The sequence below is a fragment of the Lissotriton vulgaris genome, unplaced genomic scaffold (genome assembly GCF_964263255.1).
Source record: "Lissotriton vulgaris unplaced genomic scaffold, aLisVul1.2 SCAFFOLD_595, whole genome shotgun sequence".
Classification (NCBI taxonomy): Eukaryota; Metazoa; Chordata; class Amphibia; order Caudata; family Salamandridae; genus Lissotriton; species Lissotriton vulgaris.
The window spans coordinates 960,504-978,674 of NW_028241900.1; the positions used below are offsets into that span (position 1 = coordinate 960,504).

General features: G+C 39.8%; 11 non-coding genes across 11 annotated transcripts; all 11 read left to right on the forward strand.

The window, feature by feature from the left end:
- The first annotated feature begins 219 nt into the window (after positions 1-219).
- TRNAP-UGG (transfer RNA proline (anticodon UGG)) lies at positions 220-291 on the forward strand. Its single transcript has one exon. It is a non-coding gene; the product is annotated as a tRNA-Pro (tRNA).
- Positions 292-591: 300 nt separating this feature from the next.
- Positions 592-664, forward strand: TRNAV-CAC (transfer RNA valine (anticodon CAC)). Its single transcript has one exon. It is a non-coding gene; the product is annotated as a tRNA-Val (tRNA).
- A 2,555-nt stretch (positions 665-3,219) lies between these two features.
- Positions 3,220-3,292, forward strand: TRNAV-CAC (transfer RNA valine (anticodon CAC)). The gene has a single exon. It is a non-coding gene; the product is annotated as a tRNA-Val (tRNA).
- Positions 3,293-5,435: 2,143 nt separating this feature from the next.
- Positions 5,436-5,507, forward strand: TRNAP-UGG (transfer RNA proline (anticodon UGG)). The gene has a single exon. It is a non-coding gene; the product is annotated as a tRNA-Pro (tRNA).
- Positions 5,508-5,807: 300 nt separating this feature from the next.
- Positions 5,808-5,880, forward strand: TRNAV-CAC (transfer RNA valine (anticodon CAC)). Its single transcript has one exon. It is a non-coding gene; the product is annotated as a tRNA-Val (tRNA).
- A 2,527-nt stretch (positions 5,881-8,407) lies between these two features.
- TRNAV-CAC (transfer RNA valine (anticodon CAC)) lies at positions 8,408-8,480 on the forward strand. Its single transcript has one exon. It is a non-coding gene; the product is annotated as a tRNA-Val (tRNA).
- Positions 8,481-11,001: 2,521 nt separating this feature from the next.
- On the forward strand, positions 11,002-11,074 carry TRNAV-CAC (transfer RNA valine (anticodon CAC)). Its single transcript has one exon. It is a non-coding gene; the product is annotated as a tRNA-Val (tRNA).
- Positions 11,075-13,229: 2,155 nt separating this feature from the next.
- TRNAP-UGG (transfer RNA proline (anticodon UGG)) lies at positions 13,230-13,301 on the forward strand. Its single transcript has one exon. It is a non-coding gene; the product is annotated as a tRNA-Pro (tRNA).
- A 300-nt stretch (positions 13,302-13,601) lies between these two features.
- TRNAV-CAC (transfer RNA valine (anticodon CAC)) lies at positions 13,602-13,674 on the forward strand. The gene has a single exon. It is a non-coding gene; the product is annotated as a tRNA-Val (tRNA).
- Positions 13,675-15,824: 2,150 nt separating this feature from the next.
- TRNAP-UGG (transfer RNA proline (anticodon UGG)) lies at positions 15,825-15,896 on the forward strand. The gene has a single exon. It is a non-coding gene; the product is annotated as a tRNA-Pro (tRNA).
- Positions 15,897-16,196: 300 nt separating this feature from the next.
- On the forward strand, positions 16,197-16,269 carry TRNAV-CAC (transfer RNA valine (anticodon CAC)). Its single transcript has one exon. It is a non-coding gene; the product is annotated as a tRNA-Val (tRNA).
- Positions 16,270-18,171: the final 1,902 nt, after the last annotated feature.

An 18,171-nucleotide genomic window follows, 5' to 3' on the forward strand; every position in this document is an offset into this window, starting at 1 on the left:
GAAATAGATAAATAAGTGCTGACTTTCTGTAAGACGTGTCCAATGCTGGGACAAAATAAAAGGGGACACTTATAAATGATAGTGATATCATTTGAGAAAGGGTAAGTTGACACTGAATTTCATGTATATTCACAGACCAAGCATGAAAAAGTCCCCAGCATGATCTTCATTGCGTGCTTAGAGCTGGTATTAGCTTTTCAGAGGTGCGGGCCTTTCGAAGGCTCGTTGGTCTAGGGGTATGATTCTCGCTTTGGGTGCGAGAGGTCCCGGGTTCAAATCCCGGACGAGCCCTTTCATTGGTGCTTTTTTAAAGTAGTATTGCAGTATGCATTTCAAAGCCAATATCAATTTTCTCTTTGCAGTAGTGGATGAATATTTGCTAGAGTCTCATGCTTTTAACCTTGCCCTGCCTGAGCAAATAGGAAACATTTCTCTTTAAGCATTTTGCAAAAATGCTGAACTTGCATGGCATATACAAGCGTTCAGCTAGGGCTGTCTGGGAAGGTTGCATGAAAGAAATCTAAAACCAGAGGCCCTTGGAATAGCCTGTTTTGAGAAGTTTCATCACAGAAGAATCAACTGTAGACATCTGTTTCTGTAGTGTAGTGGTTATCACATTCGCCTCACACGCGAAAGGTCCCCGGTTCGAAACCGGGCAGAAACAGTTGTTATATTGTCTTGGCTGCAATGTTGAGAGGTGCCGTTTTGCCATGAAATTGTCCAGGCCCTGAAGATGGTTTCATGCAGACTCGTTCCAAGAAAGTGAATTCTCTTAAAAACACTAAAGTAATTGGCATGTGGATGTATCTGTTGATTCACAGACCTCGCTTTGAAAAGAGCCCTGCATTCTGTTCATTGCTCACCTAGAACACGCATTAACTTTGGGAATTGTTGGCACCAACAGGCATCTTAGTTTAGTGGAGTGTTTCTGGTGTTTAAGTGCAGAAGCCCTGGGCTCAATTCCTCGGCCTTCTCAAGGTGATGATACAAATGCATCGTCACCTTTACGTTTAATGTCAGAATTGTTTATTTCTATTTGGTGGTGTATGAATGCTTGCAATAGTATGTTGATTTTTTCTAGCCTTGAATGAATAAAAGCAAATCACTCCTCTTTATGTATTTTTCTAATACATTGATATTTGCATCTCCTTTCCTAGCCTGCATTTTTCATTATCTTACAGGCTGTATATAATAAGTATCAATTCAGGGGCCCTTCTTCTACTCAATTCACAACTGTTCTATCCCGGCATTGATAAGCAATCTACATCTGCTTCTGTTGTGTATTGGTTATCATGTTTACCTGACGTGTGAAAGCCCCATGTTTGACAGTGCGCGTTAACAAAGAGACCAATGATTTTTATTAAAAGTTGTCATGTGTTTTTGTTACCTTGCACCGGCCAAAAAGTGCCGGAAATGACTTCATTTGCAGTCACTTGAAAAGTAGGGATTCTCAAATAAATGGTAAGAGGTTGGAACAAATCTAAAGGAATGCATGGCATATCTATATGTATGTGTACGCAGGTATCCATATATAAAGATAGATAGATAGATAGATAGATAGATAGATAGATAGATAGATAGATAGATAGATAGATAGATAGATAGATAGATAGATAGATAGATAGATAGATAGATAGATAGATAGATAGATAGATAGATAGATAGATAGATAGATAGATAGATAGATAGATAGATAGATAGATAGATAGATAGATAGATAGATAGATAGATATTGGGAGAGAGAGAGCGTTACTATAAACTGAGACTTTATTTTCCATCAAGCTGTCTTTCCTTTCCTTCAGGAGCAGAATGTTCTGATCATCAGCGCTCCAGAATCTAGTGCTTGGTTGGCAAGCATCACACATTGTGATGTGTTAGCTAAGAGTTCCATGTCGTTCAGACTCATATATTCCTCTGTAGTTGTACCTTGGTGATTCAACAAAATGTGGCATCATAAGCAGCATTCTACTGCCATAGACTGGGCAGAAAAAACATTTAGAATTTCACTGAAAAAGAAAAAAAGCATACTTAGGCAGAGCTTTCTGGACAGTAAGGACATTAGAGTAAGTGATGAATAAGCACTGCTTTTGTTAATTTACATAGGCAGAACAGAGACTGCTGGGAAAAGCCTGAAATTAAAGGCCCAGAAAATGCCTGCTTCTGGATAGAACACTAAGAAGGGTTGAAAGTTTTTTCTCTGACCCTGGCCACTCTTACAAGCAATCCTATGATAGTCAGAAGGACCCACCCTAAAAAGGAAGGGACAGCCATTTGGACCCTTTCCACCTTTTCTATATCTCGCCTGATCGAGCCTGATCGAGCGCTGATTGAGCGGATTAGCACATGTACTTCTCATTTTGGGAAGGTATTGCTTAGCTTGCTACCAGCAGCTCAGTTATGTTATGATGTTAGAGGCTTGCATGGAATGCTTTAGTCCTGCATTAGGCCGTTTTTATTGCTACTTGCATTCAAGGGAAAGATAATTAGCCAGAATCTGTGGCCCAGTTATTCACCTTGGCATTCCGATTTGCACAAAGGGAATAAGCATTTGAGAGAAAATGCAACATGTGTTTCTTATGTTGCTATGAACAGCTTTTTATTCTTTCTCTTTAGGGTCTAGCCAATGCAGAAATAGATAAATAAGTGCTGACTTTCTGTAAGACGTGTCCAATGCTGGGACAAAATAAAAAGGGACACTTATAAATGATAGTGATATCATTTGAGAAAGGGTAAGTTGACACTGAATTTCATGTATATTCACAGACCAAGCATGAAAAAGTCCCCAGCATGATCTTCATTGCGTGCTTAGAGCTGGTATTAGCTTTTCAGAGGTGCGGGCCTTTCGAAGGCTCGTTGGTCTAGGGGTATGATTCTCGCTTTGGGTGCGAGAAGTCCCGGGTTCAAATCCCGGACGAGCCCTTTCATTGGTGCTTTTTTAAAGTAGTATTGCAGTATGCATTTCAAAGCCAATATCAATTTTCTCTTTGCAGTAGTGGATGAATATTTGCTAGAGTCTCATGCTTTTAACCTTGCCCTGCCTGAGCAAATAGGAAACATTTCTCTTTAAGCATTTTGCAAAAATGCTGAACTTGCATGGCATATACAAGCGTTCAGCTAGGGCTGTCTGGGAAGGTTGCATGAAAGAAATCTAAAACCAGAGGCCCTTGGAATAGCCTGTTTTGAGAAGTTTCATCACAGAAGAATCAACTGTAGACATCTGTTTCTGTAGTGTAGTGGTTATCACGTTCGCCTCACACGCGAAAGGTCCCCGGTTTGAAACCGGGCAGAAACAGTTGTTATATTGTCTTGGCTGCAATGTTGAGAGGTGCCGTTTTGCCATGAAATTGTCCAGGCCCTGAAGATGGTTTCATGCAGACTCGTTCCAAGAAAGTGAATTCTCTTAAAAACACTAAAGTAATTGGCATGTGGATGTATCTGTTGATTCACAGACCTCGCTTTGAAAAGAGCCCTGCATTCTGTTCATTGCTCACCTAGAACACGCATTAACTTTGGGAATTGTTGGCACCAACAGGCATCTTAGTTTAGTGGAGTGTTTCTGGTGTTTAAGTGCAGAAGCCCTGGGCTCAATTCCTCGGTGACCCTTCTCAAGGTGATGATACAAATGCATCGTCACCTTTACGTTTAATGTCAGAATTGTTTATTTCTATTTGGTGGTGTATGAATGCTTGCAATAGTATGTTGATTTTTTCTAGCCTTGAATGAATAAAAGCAAATCACTCCTCTTTATGTATTTTTCTAATACATTGATATTTGCATCTCCTTTCCTAGCCTGCATTTTTCATTATCTTACAGGCTGTATATAATAAGTATCAATTCAGGGGCCCTTCTTCTACTCAATTCACAACTGTTCTATCCCGGCATTGATAAGCAATCTACATCTGCTTCTGTTGTGTATTGGTTATCATGTTTACCTGACGTGTGAAAGCCCCATGTTTGACAGTGCGCGTTAACAAAGAGACCAATGATTTTTATTAAAAGTTGTCATGTGTTTTTGTTACCTTGCACCGGCCAAAAAGTGCCGGAAATGACTTCATTTGCAGTCACTTGAAAAGTAGGGATTCTCAAATAAATGGTAAGAGGTTGGAACAAATCTAAAGGAATGCATGGCATATCTATATGTATGTGTACGCAGGTATCCATATATAAAGATAGATAGATAGATAGATAGATAGATAGATAGATAGATAGATAGATAGATAGATAGATAGATAGATAGATAGATAGATAGATAGATAGATAGATAGATAGATAGATAGATAGATAGATAGATAGATAGATAGATAGATAGATAGATAGATATTGGGAGAGAGAGAGCGTTACTATAAACTGAGACTTTATTTTCCATCAAGCTGTCTTTCCTTTCCTTCAGGAGCAGAATGTTCTGATCATCAGCGCTCCAGAATCTAGTGCTTGGTTGGCAAGCATCACACATTGTGATGTGTTAGCTAAGAGTTCCATGTCGTTCAGACTCATATATTCCTCTGTAGTTGTACCTTGGTGATTCAACAAAATGTGGCATCATAAGCAGCATTCTACTGCCATAGACTGGGCAGAAAAAACATTTAGAATTTCACTGAAAAAGAAAAAAAGCATACTTAGGCAGAGCTTTCTGGACAGTAAGGACATTAGAGTAAGTGATGAATAAGCACTGCTTTTGTTAATTTACATAGGCAGAACAGAGACTGCTGGGAAAAGCCTGAAATTAAAGGCCCAGAAAATGCCTGCTTCTGGATAGAACACTAAGAAGGGTTGAAAGTTTTTTCTCTGACCCTGGCCACTCTTACAAGCAATCCTATGATAGTCAGAAGGACCCACCCTAAAAAGGAAGGGACAGCCATTTGGACCCTTTCCACCTTTTCTATATCTCGCCTGATCGAGCCTGATCGAGCGCTGATTGAGCGGATTAGCACATGTACTTCTCATTTTGGGAAGGTATTGCTTAGCTTGCTACCAGCAGCTCAGTTATGTTATGATGTTAGAGGCTTGCATGGAATGCTTTAGTCCTGCATTAGGCCGTTTTTATTGCTACTTGCATTCAAGGGAAAGATAATTAGCCAGAATCTGTGGCCCAGTTATTCACCTTGGCATTCCGATTTGCACAAAGGGAATAAGCATTTGAGAGAAAATGCAACATGTGTTTCTTATGTTGCTATGAACAGCTTTTTATTCTTTCTCTTTAGGGTCTAGCCAATGCAGAAATAGATAAATAAGTGCTGACTTTCTGTAAGACGTGTCCAATGCTGGGACAAAATAAAAAGGGACACTTATAAATGATAGTGATATCATTTGAGAAAGGGTAAGTTGACACTGAATTTCATGTATATTCACAGACCAAGCATGAAAAAGTCCCCAGCATGATCTTCATTGCGTGCTTAGAGCTGGTATTAGCTTTTCAGAGGTGTGGGCCTTTCGAAGGCTCGTTGGTCTAGGGGTATGATTCTCGCTTTGGGTGCGAGAGGTCCCGGGTTCAAATCCCGGACGAGCCCTTTCATTGGTGCTTTTTTAAAGTAGTATTGCAGTATGCATTTCAAAGCCAATATCAATTTTCTCTTTGCAGTAGTGGATGAATATTTGCTAGAGTCTCATGCTATTAACCTTGCCCTGCCTGAGCAAATAGGAAACATTTCTCTTTAAGCATTTTGCAAAAATGCTGAACTTGCATGGCATATACAAGCGTTCAGCTAGGGCTGTCTGGGAAGGTTGCATGAAAGAAATCTAAAACCAGAGGCCCTTGGAATAGCCTGTTTTGAGAAGTTTCATCACAGAAGAATCAACTGTAGACATCTGTTTCTGTAGTGTAGTGGTTATCACGTTCGCCTCACACGCGAAAGGTCCCCGGTTCGAAACCGGGCAGAAACAGTTGTTATATTGTCTTGGCTGCAATGTTGAGAGGTGCCGTTTTGCCATGAAATTGTCCAGGCCCTGAAGATGGTTTCATGCAGACTCGTTCCAAGAAAGTGAATTCTCTTAAAAACACTAAAGTAATTGGCATGTGGATGTATCTGTTGATTCACAGACCTCGCTTTGAAAAGAGCCCTGCATTCTGTTCATTGCTCACCTAGAACACGCATTAACTTTGGGAATTGTTGGCACCAACAGGCATCTTAGTTTAGTGGAGTGTTTCTGGTGTTTAAGTGCAGAAGCCCTGGGCTCAATTCCTCGGTGACCCTTCTCAAGGTGATGATACAAATGCATCGTCACCTTTACGTTTAATGTCAGAATTGTTTATTTCTATTTGGTGGTGTATGAATGCTTGCAATAGTATGTTGATTTTTTCTAGCCTTGAATGAATAAAAGCAAATCACTCCTCTTTATGTATTTTTCTAATACATTGATATTTGCATCTCCTTTCCTAGCCTGCATTTTTCATTATCTTACAGGCTGTATATAATAAGTATCATTTCAGGGGCCCTTCTTCTACTCAATTCACAACTGTTCTATCCCGGCATTGATAAGCAATCTACATCTGCTTCTGTTGTGTATTGGTTATCATGTTTACCTGACGTGTGAAAGCCCCATGTTTGACAGTGCGCGTTAACAAAGAGACCAATGATTTTTATTAAAAGTTGTCATGTGTTTTTGTTACCTTGCACCGGCCAAAAAGTGCCGGAAATGACTTCATTTGCAGTCACTTGAAAAGTAGGGATTCTCAAATAAATGGTAAGAGGTTGGAACAAATCTAAAGGAATGCATGGCATATCTATATGTATGTGTACGCAGGTATCCATATATAAAGATAGATAGATAGATAGATAGATAGATAGATAGATAGATAGATAGATAGATAGATAGATAGATAGATAGATAGATAGATAGATAGATAGATAGATAGATAGATAGATAGATAGATAGATAGATAGATAGATAGATAGATAGATAGATAGATAGATAGATAGATATTGGGAGAGAGAGAGCGTTACTATAAACTGAGACTTTATTTTCCATCAAGCTGTCTTTCCTTTCCTTCAGGAGCAGAATGTTCTGATCATCAGCGCTCCAGAATCTAGTGCTTGGTTGGCAAGCATCACACATTGTGATGTGTTAGCTAAGAGTTCCATGTCGTTCAGACTCATATATTCCTCTGTAGTTGTACCTTGGTGATTCAACAAAATGTGGCATCATAAGCAGCATTCTACTGCCATAGACTGGGCAGAAAAAACATTTAGAATTTCACTGAAAAAGAAAAAAAGCATACTTAGGCAGAGCTTTCTGGACAGTAAGGACATTAGAGTAAGTGATGAATAAGCACTGCTTTTGTTAATTTACATAGGCAGAACAGAGACTGCTGGGAAAAGCCTGAAATTAAAGGCCCAGAAAATGCCTGCTTCTGGATAGAACACTAAGAAGGGTTGAAAGTTTTTTCTCTGACCCTGGCCACTCTTACAAGCAATCCTATGATAGTCAGAAGGACCCACCCTAAAAAGGAAGGGACAGCCATTTGGACCCTTTCCACCTTTTCTATATCTCGCCTGATCGAGCCTGATCGAGCGCTGATTGAGCGGATTAGCACATGTACTTCTCATTTTGGGAAGGTATTGCTTAGCTTGCTACCAGCAGCTCAGTTATGTTATGATGTTAGAGGCTTGCATGGAATGCTTTAGTCCTGCATTAGGCCGTTTTTATTGCTACTTGCATTCAAGGGAAAGATAATTAGCCAGAATCTGTGGCCCAGGTATTCACCTTGGCATTCCGATTTGCACAAAGGGAATAAGCATTTGAGAGAAAATGCAACATGTGTTTCTTATGTTGCTATGAACAGCTTTTTATTCTTTCTCTTTAGGGTCTAGCCAATGCAGAAATAGATAAATAAGTGCTGACTTTCTGTAAGACGTGTCCAATGCTGGGACAAAATAAAAAGGGACACTTATAAATGATAGTGATATCATTTGAGAAAGGGTAAGTTGACACTGAATTTCATGTATATTCACAGACCAAGCATGAAAAAGTCCCCAGCATGATCTTCATTGCGTGCTTAGAGCTGGTATTAGCTTTTCAGAGGTGCGGGCCTTTCGAAGGCTCGTTGGTCTAGGGGTATGATTCTCGCTTTGGGTGCGAGAAGTCCCGGGTTCAAATCCCGGACGAGCCCTTTCATTGGTGCTTTTTTAAAGTAGTATTGCAGTATGCATTTCAAAGCCAATATCAATTTTCTCTTTGCAGTAGTGGATGAATATTTGCTAGAGTCTCATGCTTTTAACCTTGCCCTGCCTGAGCAAATAGGAAACATTTCTCTTTAAGCATTTTGCAAAAATGCTGAACTTGCATGGCATATACAAGCGTTCAGCTAGGGCTGTCTGGGAAGGTTGCATGAAAGAAATCTAAAACCAGAGGCCCTTGGAATAGCCTGTTTTGAGAAGTTTCATCACAGAAGAATCAACTGTAGACATCTGTTTCTGTAGTGTAGTGGTTATCACGTTCGCCTCACACGCGAAAGGTCCCCGGTTTGAAACCGGGCAGAAACAGTTGTTATATTGTCTTGGCTGCAATGTTGAGAGGTGCCGTTTTGCCATGAAATTGTCCAGGCCCTGAAGATGGTTTCATGCAGACTCGTTCCAAGAAAGTGAATTCTCTTAAAAACACTAAAGTAATTGGCATGTGGATGTATCTGTTGATTCACAGACCTCGCTTTGAAAAGAGCCCTGCATTCTGTTCATTGCTCACCTAGAACACGCATTAACTTTGGGAATTGTTGGCACCAACAGGCATCTTAGTTTAGTGGAGTGTTTCTGGTGTTTAAGTGCAGAAGCCCTGGGCTCAATTCCTCGGTGACCCTTCTCAAGGTGATGATACAAATGCATCGTCACCTTTACGTTTAATGTCAGAATTGTTTATTTCTATTTGGTGGTGTATGAATGCTTGCAATAGTATGTTGATTTTTTCTAGCCTTGAATGAATAAAAGCAAATCACTCCTCTTTATGTATTTTTCTAATACATTGATATTTGCATCTCCTTTCCTAGCCTGCATTTTTCATTATCTTACAGGCTGTATATAATAAGTATCAATTCAGGGGCCCTTCTTCTACTCAATTCACAACTGTTCTATCCCGGCATTGATAAGCAATCTACATCTGCTTCTGTTGTGTATTGGTTATCATGTTTACCTGACGTGTGAAAGCCCCATGTTTGACAGTGCGCGTTAACAAAGAGACCAATGATTTTTATTAAAAGTTGTCATGTGTTTTTGTTACCTTGCACCGGCCAAAAAGTGCCGGAAATGACTTCATTTGCAGTCACTTGAAAAGTAGGGATTCTCAAATAAATGGTAAGAGGTTGGAACAAATCTAAAGGAATGCATGGCATATCTATATGTATGTGTACGCAGGTATCCATATATAAAGATAGATAGATAGATAGATAGATAGATAGATAGATAGATAGATAGATAGATAGATAGATAGATAGATAGATAGATAGATAGATAGATAGATAGATAGATAGATAGATAGATAGATAGATAGATAGATAGATAGATAGATAGATAGATAGATAGATAGATATTGGGAGAGAGAGAGCGTTACTATAAACTGAGACTTTATTTTCCATCAAGCTGTCTTTCCTTTCCTTCAGGAGCAGAATGTTCTGATCATCAGCGCTCCAGAATCTAGTGCTTGGTTGGCAAGCATCACACATTGTGATGTGTTAGCTAAGAGTTCCATGTCGTTCAGACTCATATATTCCTCTGTAGTTGTACCTTGGTGATTCAACAAAATGTGGCATCATAAGCAGCATTCTACTGCCATAGACTGGGCAGAAAAAACATTTAGAATTTCACTGAAAAAGAAAAAAAGCATACTTAGGCAGAGCTTTCTGGACAGTAAGGACATTAGAGTAAGTGATGAATAAGCACTGCTTTTGTTAATTTACATAGGCAGAACAGAGACTGCTGGGAAAAGCCTGAAATTAAAGGCCCAGAAAATGCCTGCTTCTGGATAGAACACTAAGAAGGGTTGAAAGTTTTTTCTCTGACCCTGGCCACTCTTACAAGCAATCCTATGATAGTCAGAAGGACCCACCCTAAAAAGGAAGGGACAGCCATTTGGACCCTTTCCACCTTTTCTATATCTCGCCTGATCGAGCCTGATCGAGCGCTGATTGAGCGGATTAGCACATGTACTTCTCATTTTGGGAAGGTATTGCTTAGCTTGCTACCAGCAGCTCAGTTATGTTATGATGTTAGAGGCTTGCATGGAATGCTTTAGTCCTGCATTAGGCCGTTTTTATTGCTACTTGCATTCAAGGGAAAGATAATTAGCCAGAATCTGTGGCCCAGTTATTCACCTTGGCATTCCGATTTGCACAAAGGGAATAAGCATTTGAGAGAAAATGCAACATGTGTTTCTTATGTTGCTATGAACAGCTTTTTATTCTTTCTCTTTAGGGTCTAGCCAATGCAGAAATAGATAAATAAGTGCTGACTTTCTGTAAGACGTGTCCAATGCTGGGACAAAATAAAAAGGGACACTTATAAATGATAGTGATATCATTTGAGAAAGGGTAAGTTGACACTGAATTTCATGTATATTCACAGACCAAGCATGAAAAAGTCCCCAGCATGATCTTCATTGCGTGCTTAGAGCTGGTATTAGCTTTTCAGAGGTGTGGGCCTTTCGAAGGCTCGTTGGTCTAGGGGTATGATTCTCGCTTTGGGCGAGAGGTCCCGGGTTCAAATCCCGGACGAGCCCTTTCATTGGTGCTTTTTTAAAGTAGTATTGCAGTATGCATTTCAAAGCCAATATCAATTTTCTCTTTGCAGTAGTGGATGAATATTTGCTAGAGTCTCATGCTATTAACCTTGCCCTGCCTGAGCAAATAGGAAACATTTCTCTTTAAGCATTTTGCAAAAATGCTGAACTTGCATGGCATATACAAGCGTTCAGCTAGGGCTGTCTGGGAAGGTTGCATGAAAGAAATCTAAAACCAGAGGCCCTTGGAATAGCCTGTTTTGAGAAGTTTCATCACAGAAGAATCAACTGTAGACATCTGTTTCTGTAGTGTAGTGGTTATCACGTTCGCCTCACACGCGAAAGGTCCCCGGTTCGAAACCGGGCAGAAACAGTTGTTATATTGTCTTGGCTGCAATGTTGAGAGGTGCCGTTTTGCCATGAAATTGTCCAGGCCCTGAAGATGGTTTCATGCAGACTCGTTCCAAGAAAGTGAATTCTCTTAAAAACACTAAAGTAATTGGCATGTGGATGTATCTGTTGATTCACAGACCTCGCTTTGAAAAGAGCCCTGCATTCTGTTCATTGCTCACCTAGAACACGCATTAACTTTGGGAATTGTTGGCACCAACAGGCATCTTAGTTTAGTGGAGTGTTTCTGGTGTTTAAGTGCAGAAGCCCTGGGCTCAATTCCTCGGTGACCCTTCTCAAGGTGATGATACAAATGCATCGTCACCTTTACGTTTAATGTCAGAATTGTTTATTTCTATTTGGTGGTGTATGAATGCTTGCAATAGTATGTTGATTTTTTCTAGCCTTGAATGAATAAAAGCAAATCACTCCTCTTTATGTATTTTTCTAATACATTGATATTTGCATCTCCTTTCCTAGCCTGCATTTTTCATTATCTTACAGGCTGTATATAATAAGTATCATTTCAGGGGCCCTTCTTCTACTCAATTCACAACTGTTCTATCCCGGCATTGATAAGCAATCTACATCTGCTTCTGTTGTGTATTGGTTATCATGTTTACCTGACGTGTGAAAGCCCCATGTTTGACAGTGCGCGTTAACAAAGAGACCAATGATTTTTATTAAAAGTTGTCATGTGTTTTTGTTACCTTGCACCGGCCAAAAAGTGCCGGAAATGACTTCATTTGCAGTCACTTGAAAAGTAGGGATTCTCAAATAAATGGTAAGAGGTTGGAACAAATCTAAAGGAATGCATGGCATATCTATATGTATGTGTACGCAGGTATCCATATATAAAGATAGATAGATAGATAGATAGATAGATAGATAGATAGATAGATAGATAGATAGATAGATAGATAGATAGATAGATAGATAGATAGATAGATAGATAGATAGATAGATAGATAGATAGATAGATAGATAGATAGATAGATAGATAGATAGATAGATAGATAGATATTGGGAGAGAGAGAGCGTTACTATAAACTGAGACTTTATTTTCCATCAAGCTGTCTTTCCTTTCCTTCAGGAGCAGAATGTTCTGATCATCAGCGCTCCAGAATCTAGTGCTTGGTTGGCAAGCATCACACATTGTGATGTGTTAGCTAAGAGTTCCATGTCGTTCAGACTCATATATTCCTCTGTAGTTGTACCTTGGTGATTCAACAAAATGTGGCATCATAAGCAGCATTCTACTGCCATAGACTGGGCAGAAAAAACATTTAGAATTTCACTGAAAAAGAAAAAAAGCATACTTAGGCAGAGCTTTCTGGACAGTAAGGACATTAGAGTAAGTGATGAATAAGCACTGCTTTTGTTAATTTACATAGGCAGAACAGAGACTGCTGGGAAAAGCCTGAAATTAAAGGCCCAGAAAATGCCTGCTTCTGGATAGAACACTAAGAAGGGTTGAAAGTTTTTTCTCTGACCCTGGCCACTCTTACAAGCAATCCTATGATAGTCAGAAGGACCCACCCTAAAAAGGAAGGGACAGCCATTTGGACCCTTTCCACCTTTTCTATATCTCGCCTGATCGAGCCTGATCGAGCGCTGATTGAGCGGATTAGCACATGTACTTCTCATTTTGGGAAGGTATTGCTTAGCTTGCTACCAGCAGCTCAGTTATGTTATGATGTTAGAGGCTTGCATGGAATGCTTTAGTCCTGCATTAGGCCGTTTTTATTGCTACTTGCATTCAAGGGAAAGATAATTAGCCAGAATCTGTGGCCCAGGTATTCACCTTGGCATTCCGATTTGCACAAAGGGAATAAGCATTTGAGAGAAAATGCAACATGTGTTTCTTATGTTGCTATGAACAGCTTTTTATTCTTTCTCTTTAGGGTCTAGCCAATGCAGAAATAGATAAATAAGTGCTGACTTTCTGTAAGACGTGTCCAATGCTGGGACAAAATAAAAGGGGACACTTATAAATGATAGTGATATCATTTGAGAAAGGGTAAGTTGACACTGAATTTCATGTATATTCACAGACCAAGCATGAAAAAGTCCCCAGCATGATCTTCATTGCGTGCTTAGAGCTGGTATTAGCTTTTCAGAGGTGCGGGCCTTTCGAAGGCTCGTTGGTCTAGGGGTATGATTCTCGCTTTGGGTGCGAGAGGTCCCGGGTTCAAATCCCGGACGAGCCCTTTCATTGGTGCTTTTTTAAAGTAGTATTGCAGTATGCATTTCAAAGCCAATATCAATTTTCTCTTTGCAGTAGTGGATGAATATTTGCTAGAGTCTCATGCTTTTAACCTTGCCCTGCCTGAGCAAATAGGAAACATTTCTCTTTAAGCATTTTGCAAAAATGCTGAACTTGCATGGCATATACAAGCGTTCAGCTAGGGCTGTCTGGGAAGGTTGCATGAAAGAAATCTAAAACCAGAGGCCCTTGGAATAGCCTGTTTTGAGAAGTTTCATCACAGAAGAATCAACTGTAGACATCTGTTTCTGTAGTGTAGTGGTTATCACATTCGCCTCACACGCGAAAGGTCCCCGGTTCGAAACCGGGCAGAAACAGTTGTTATATTGTCTTGGCTGCAATGTTGAGAGGTGCCGTTTTGCCATGAAATTGTCCAGGCCCTGAAGATGGTTTCATGCAGACTCGTTCCAAGAAAGTGAATTCTCTTAAAAACACTAAAGTAATTGGCATGTGGATGTATCTGTTGATTCACAGACCTCGCTTTGAAAAGAGCCCTGCATTCTGTTCATTGCTCACCTAGAACACGCATTAACTTTGGGAATTGTTGGCACCAACAGGCATCTTAGTTTAGTGGAGTGTTTCTGGTGTTTAAGTGCAGAAGCCCTGGGCTCAATTCCTCGGTGACCCTTCTCAAGGTGATGATACAAATGCATCGTCACCTTTACGTTTAATGTCAGAATTGTTTATTTCTATTTGGTGGTGTATGAATGCTTGCAATAGTATGTTGATTTTTTCTAGCCTTGAATGAATAAAAGCAAATCACTCCTCTTTATGTATTTTTCTAATACATTGATATTTGCATCTCCTTTCCTAGCCTGCATTTTTCATTATCTTACAGGCTGTATATAATAAGTATCAATTCAGGGGCCCTTCTTCTACTCAATTCACAACTGTTCTATCCCGGCATTGATAAGCAATCTACATCTGCTTCTGTTGTGTATTGGTTATCATGTTTACCTGACGTGTGAAAGCCCCATGTTTGACAGTGCGCGTTAACAAAGAGACCAATGATTTTTATTAAAAGTTGTCATGTGTTTTTGTTACCTTGCACCGGCCAAAAAGTGCCGGAAATGACTTCATTTGCAGTCACTTGAAAAGTAGGGATTCTCAAATAAATGGTAAGAGGTTGGAACAAATCTAAAGGAATGCATGGCATATCTATATGTATGTGTACGCAGGTATCCATATATAAAGATAGATAGATAGATAGATAGATAGATAGATAGATAGATAGATAGATAGATAGATAGATAGATAGATAGATAGATAGATAGATAGATAGATAGATAGATAGATAGATAGATAGATAGATAGATAGATAGATAGATAGATAGATAGATAGATAGATAGATATTGGGAGAGAGAGAGCGTTACTATAAACTGAGACTTTATTTTCCATCAAGCTGTCTTTCCTTTCCTTCAGGAGCAGAATGTTCTGATCATCAGCGCTCCAGAATCTAGTGCTTGGTTGGCAAGCATCACACATTGTGATGTGTTAGCTAAGAGTTCCATGTCGTTCAGACTCATATATTCCTCTGTAGTTGTACCTTGGTGATTCAACAAAATGTGGCATCATAAGCAGCATTCTACTGCCATAGACTGGGCGGAAAAAACATTTAGAATTTCACTGAAAAAGAAAAAAAGCATACTTAGGCAGAGCTTTCTGGACAGTAAGGACATTAGAGTAAGTGATGAATAAGCACTGCTTTTGTTAATTTACATAGGCAGAACAGAGACTGCTGGGAAAAGCCTGAAATTAAAGGCCCAGAAAATGCCTGCTTCTGGATAGAACACTGAGAAGGGTTGAAAGTTTTTTTCTGACCCTGGCCACTCTTACAAGCAATCCTATGATAGTCAGAAGGACCCACCCTAAAAAGGAAGGGACAGCCATTTGGACCCTTTCCACCTTTTCTATATCTCGCCTGATCGAGCCTGATCGAGCGCTGATTGAGCGGATTAGCACATGTACTTCTCATTTTGGGAAGGTATTGCTTAGCTTGCTACCAGCAGCTCAGTTATGTTATGATGTTAGAGGCTTGCATGGAATGCTTTAGTCCTGCATTAGGCCGTTTTTATTGCTACTTGCATTCAAGGGAAAGATAATTAGCCAGAATCTGTGGCCCAGTTATTCACCTTGGCATTCCGATTTGCACAAAGGGAATAAGCATTTGAGAGAAAATGCAACATGTGTTTCTTATGTTGCTATGAACAGCTTTTTATTCTTTCTCTTTAGGGTCTAGCCAATGCAGAAATAGATAAATAAGTGCTGACTTTCTGTAAGACGTGTCCAATGCTGGGACAAAATAAAAAGGGACACTTATAAATGATAGTGATATCATTTGAGAAAGGGTAAGTTGACACTGAATTTCATGTATATTCACAGACCAAGCATGAAAAAGTCCCCAGCATGATCTTCATTGCGTGCTTAGAGCTGGTATTAGCTTTTCAGAGGTGCGGGCCTTTCGAAGGCTCGTTGGTCTAGGGGTATGATTCTCGCTTTGGGTGCGAGAGGTCCCGGGTTCAAATCCCGGACGAGCCCTTTCATTGGTGCTTTTTTAAAGTAGTATTGCAGTATGCATTTCAAAGCCAATATCAATTTTCTCTTTGCAGTAGTGGATGAATATTTGCTAGAGTCTCATGCTATTAACCTTGCCCTGCCTGAGCAAATAGGAAACATTTCTCTTTAAGCATTTTGCAAAAATGCTGAACTTGCATGGCATATACAAGCGTTCAGCTAGGGCTGTCTGGGAAGGTTGCATGAAAGAAATCTAAAACCAGAGGCCCTTGGAATAGCCTGTTTTGAGAAGTTTCATCACAGAAGAATCAACTGTAGACATCTGTTTCTGTAGTGTAGTGGTTATCACGTTCGCCTCACACGCGAAAGGTCCCCGGTTCGAAACCGGGCAGAAACAGTTGTTATATTGTCTTGGCTGCAATGTTGAGAGGTGCCGTTTTGCCATGAAATTGTCCAGGCCCTGAAGATGGTTTCATGCAGACTCGTTCCAAGAAAGTGAATTCTCTTAAAAACACTAAAGTAATTGGCATGTGGATGTATCTGTTGATTCACAGACCTCGCTTTGAAAAGAGCCCTGCATTCTGTTCATTGCTCACCTAGAACACGCATTAACTTTGGGAATTGTTGGCACCAACAGGCATCTTAGTTTAGTGGAGTGTTTCTGGTGTTTAAGTGCAGAAGCCCTGGGCTCAATTCCTCGGTGACCCTTCTCAAGGTGATGATACAAATGCATCGTCACCTTTACGTTTAATGTCAGAATTGTTTATTTCTATTTGGTGGTGTATGAATGCTTGCAATAGTATGTTGATTTTTTCTAGCCTTGAATGAATAAAAGCAAATCACTCCTCTTTATGTATTTTTCTAATACATTGATATTTGCATCTCCTTTCCTAGCCTGCATTTTTCATTATCTTACAGGCTGTATATAATAAGTATCATTTCAGGGGCCCTTCTTCTACTCAATTCACAACTGTTCTATCCCGGCATTGATAAGCAATCTACATCTGCTTCTGTTGTGTATTGGTTATCATGTTTACCTGACGTGTGAAAGCCCCATGTTTGACAGTGCGCGTTAACAAAGAGACCAATGATTTTTATTAAAAGTTGTCATGTGTTTTTGTTACCTTGCACCGGCCAAAAAGTGCCGGAAATGACTTCATTTGCAGTCACTTGAAAAGTAGGGATTCTCAAATAAATGGTAAGAGGTTGGAACAAATCTAAAGGAATGCATGGCATATCTATATGTATGTGTACGCAGGTATCCATATATAAAGATAGATAGATAGATAGATAGATAGATAGATAGATAGATAGATAGATAGATAGATAGATAGATAGATAGATAGATAGATAGATAGATAGATAGATAGATAGATAGATAGATAGATAGATAGATAGATAGATAGATAGATAGATAGATAGATAGATATTGGGAGAGAGAGAGCGTTACTATAAACTGAGACTTTATTTTCCATCAAGCTGTCTTTCCTTTCCTTCAGGAGCAGAATGTTCTGATCATCAGCGCTCCAGAATCTAGTGCTTGGTTGGCAAGCATCACACATTGTGATGTGTTAGCTAAGAGTTCCATGTCGTTCAGACTCATATATTCCTCTGTAGTTGTACCTTGGTGATTCAACAAAATGTGGCATCATAAGCAGCATTCTACTGCCATAGACTGGGCAGAAAAAACATTTAGAATTTCACTGAAAAAGAAAAAAAGCATACTTAGGCAGAGCTTTCTGGACAGTAAGGACATTAGAGTAAGTGATGAATAAGCACTGCTTTTGTTAATTTACATAGGCAGAACAGAGACTGCTGGGAAAAGCCTGAAATTAAAGGCCCAGAAAATGCCTGCTTCTGGATAGAACACTAAGAAGGGTTGAAAGTTTTTTCTCTGACCCTGGCCACTCTTACAAGCAATCCTATGATAGTCAGAAGGACCCACCCTAAAAAGGAAGGGACAGCCATTTGGACCCTTTCCACCTTTTCTATATCTCGCCTGATCGAGCCTGATCGAGCGCTGATTGAGCGGATTAGCACATGTACTTCTCATTTTGGGAAGGTATTGCTTAGCTTGCTACCAGCAGCTCAGTTATGTTATGATGTTAGAGGCTTGCATGGAATGCTTTAGTCCTGCATTAGGCCGTTTTTATTGCTACTTGCATTCAAGGGAAAGATAATTAGCCAGAATCTGTGGCCCAGGTATTCACCTTGGCATTCCGATTTGCACAAAGGGAATAAGCATTTGAGAGAAAATGCAACATGTGTTTCTTATGTTGCTATGAACAGCTTTTTATTC